General features: G+C 37.0%; 1 pseudogene; it reads left to right on the plus strand.

Moving 5' to 3' along the window:
• Positions 1 to 2,792, plus strand: part of LOC106735703 (histone-lysine N-methyltransferase SETMAR-like) — an 18,249-nt pseudogene extending 15,457 nt beyond the window's left edge.
• Positions 2,793 to 3,657: the final 865 nt, after the last annotated feature.

Here is a 3,657-nt window from a genome sequence, read left to right on the forward strand (position 1 = left end):
AGACTAATGTGTGTTCAGTCCCTTTGCCAAAGTTTGACATGCCCTGACTGAAGACATACTCCAAGGGTCATTTGGTGATGATACTCAGGACAGAAGAAGAGAAAGACAGTCTTCTAGAACAAGATTCAGAAGCTATATAAAGAGAAATGTTGAAAGTCAGTTTATCTTGTACTGCCTATATACAATATCCAAGTAGTTTCCCACCTCTAATCTCAGGCTTATTCAAGGGAGAGCAACAAGGATGTAAATAATTCAAAATTGTCTCAGGCAGGAAATAGTGGTGTCTATTGGGTCAAGCACAAAGGTTTAAGTTGCTCAAAATCCTTGGAGGTTATTTAATTAATCGCTGAGTAGTGGTCAAGGAGGACGACCCCAAATTCTACTTTGAAAAACTCAAACCTGAAGATCAGCTGCAAATGTATTGACTAAAGAGGTCTCCATCTCCCTGCATCAACTAGGCTTTGTGAAGGAGGCAAAGGTCTCAAATACTTTTGTGAATTAGATATTATTATCTAATGGTAAAGCTGTTTCAAAAATGACTGTTTCACCTTCACTGCTGCAGGACCTCCTCAGCTGAACACGTTTTTCTGAGTAGAGAAGAGGACTAGAAATAAATGCAACAACAAACACACAAAGACACACAAGTATGGAAAAGTGAGGGCCCAACTTCTCTGAATGAGAAAAGTGTGATCAGGAACCGGTCTCAGGTTTATTCTTTTAACAGGCAGAAAACAGGGGAAGAGGAAATGGAATACAGTTCATTGCTTTTGGATGTAAATTGTCTGAAGAAGTGAAAACAACGGGCACCATGTAATTTCTCTGATCTTTTTGGGGCAAGATCTGATAAATACATGCGGCTTCCTTTAGCCTCATACTGCCCTGCAGTATTGGATATTGGGTATTGGGTATCAACAACAACAGGAAGATAACCAATAACAATAGGCAGACAGCGTTTTTTGTATGCAAATCCTCTCATAGCCATTGCTAATGAAGCTCACTGAAGCGTGTTTCTGCATGTGTCTAAAGGTCACCATGTTTTCTCAGATTGTCTGTTCTCCACACACTGCCATTATTAATGGGCACTCTACTGGGAGTAAAATAATAGAAAGATGAAGAACTTAAAAATATCCAGTCAATACACAAACAATAACTGTTCTGGAAAGAAAGAAACCTATGTTAAGTTATAGTCAGAAACATCATCAGGGAAAATGTAACTGAGACTTGAAAGATGAGAAGGTTTTAGATAAATTGAATAGGATGAGAGAAGAGACATGGCTTGTGGTAATTTTTTGCAAATGAAAACCTAGAAATGGAAATGAAGATGGTATATTTAGCGTGTAGAGAGGGAACCAGCATAATTGAATGCAAAATTTTCATATGGAAATGTCAGAAATTAGACTGGGAAAAACATGTTCTATAGACATGTAAATGGGGTCAATAACTTTATACTTGTTAAAATAATCGGTAGAAATTCTTTGAAAATCCTTGAACACTGGAGAAACATTATGAAAGCCATAACATAGAAAGATCAGCAATTATCAAGAGAATAAATTTGAGGCAGAGAAAAAACTATAAAAAAGAGACCAATAATGAAGTTTTATAGCAACTCAGATTTGAACTGAGAGGAACAGGTGAATCTGATGGACATTTCAAAGGAATGAACAACCAGGGTTGGTGCTATGTTACATGGAAGGAATAGGAGAGAGAAAATTCAAAGATGGCTTCCAAACTGTTAATGACTTATTGCTGTTTATTTCATATGTATTTTAGATCATGGAAATTATGTCAGACAAAACACAAATTCGAGTGATGTTCTCATTTGAGTTCAAAATGCCTCCTAAAGCAGCAGAGGCAACCTGCAACATCTACAACACAGTTAATCCAGGAACTGCTAGTGAACATACAGTACCAGTGGTGGTTCAAGAAGTTTTGCAAAGGACATGAGAACCTAGAAGATGGGGAGTGTAATGGCCGGCCATCAGAAGTTGACAACGACCAATTGAGAGCAATTGTCAAAGCTGATCCTCTTACAACTACATGGGAAGTTGCCAAAGAGCTCAAAATCAACCATTCTACAGTTATTTGGCATTTGAAGCAAATGGAAAGGTGAAAAAGCTTGCTAGATGAGTGCTTCATGAAGTAACTGAAATGCAAACAAATCATTGTTTTGAAGTGTCTTCTATTACTCTGTGGAACATGAACCATTTCTTAATCAGATTGTGACATGTGACAAAAGAGGATTTTATACAGAAACTAGTGACCACCAGCTCAGTGGTTAGACTGAGAAGAAGCTCTAAAGCGCTTCCCAAAGCTAAACGTACTCCAAAAATGGTCATAGTCACAGTTTGGTGGGGTCTGATCCTCTATGACTGTCTGACTCCGAGCAAAATCATAACATTTGAGAAGTATCCTCAGCAAATTGATGAGATACATTGAAAACTGCAACACCTGCAGCAGCATTGGTCAACAGAAAGGTCCCAATTCTCCAAGACAATGCCTAACCACGTACCACACAACCAATGCTTCAAAAACTTGAACAAATTAGGCTACAAAGTTTTGTAGTTTTGCATCATCCACCATATTCAGCTGACCTCTCTCCAACTGACTATCACTTCCTTAAGCATCTCAACAACTTTTAGCAGGGAAAATGCTTCCACAACCAGCCTGATACAAAAGATGCTTTCCAAGAGTTTGCTAAATCCCAAAGCATGGATTTTTATGCTACAGAAATAAACAAATCCATTTCTCATTGGTGAAAATGTGATGACTGTAATGGTTCCTACTTTGATTAATAAAGATTATGTTTGAACCTAATTTTAATGATTTAAAATTCATGGACCAAAACCACAATTGCTTTTGCACCAACTTAAATTTTAAAATAGTGAAAATTAAATATGAAAATCTATAATTAAGATCATGGGTTAAACATATTTATAGTATACCCATACAACTAAATTATATTATTCTCAGTGTCATATGATGGGAGAGAATTTAATCTAAAAAATTTAAGATATTGGGATAGGCCATGGTGTGGTGGTTAAGGTGGCTGGACCCTGCATGGCCAACTGTGTGGTTCAAGTTGTGGACCTGACAGTTTGAGAAACATACCGAGCACATGTGCATGTATGCCCTGAATCCCAGGAGGTAGAGATGAAGAAGAGATCATGGCATGATCATTCATCCCAGGGGAGTGCTCTCTCATTTTCCCCTTCTCCCTCTATATTTCTCTGGTGGGACATATGCACTCTTTGACAAAATATATAGAAAGTTTTGTAGTTTTGCATCATCCACCATATTCAGCTGACCTCTCTCCAACTGACTATCACTTCCTTAAGCATCTCAACAACTTTTAGCAGGGAAAATGCTTCCACAACCAGCCTGATACAAAAGATGCTTTCCAAGAGTTTGCTAAATCCCAAAGCATGGATTTTTATGCTACAGAAATAAACAAATCCATTTCTCATTGGTGAAAATGTGATGACTGTAATGGTTCCTACTTTGATTAATAAAGATTATGTTTGAACCTAATTTTAATGATTTAAAATTCATGGACCAAAACCACAATTGCTTTTGCACCAACTTAAATTTTAAAATAGTGAAAATTAAATATGAAAATCTATAATTAAGATCATGGGTTAAACATATTTATAGTATACC

The sequence above is a fragment of the Tupaia chinensis genome, unplaced genomic scaffold, assembly GCF_000334495.1.
Source record: "Tupaia chinensis unplaced genomic scaffold, TupChi_1.0 Scaffold000489_1, whole genome shotgun sequence".
NCBI lineage: Eukaryota > Metazoa > Chordata > Mammalia > Scandentia > Tupaiidae > Tupaia > Tupaia belangeri.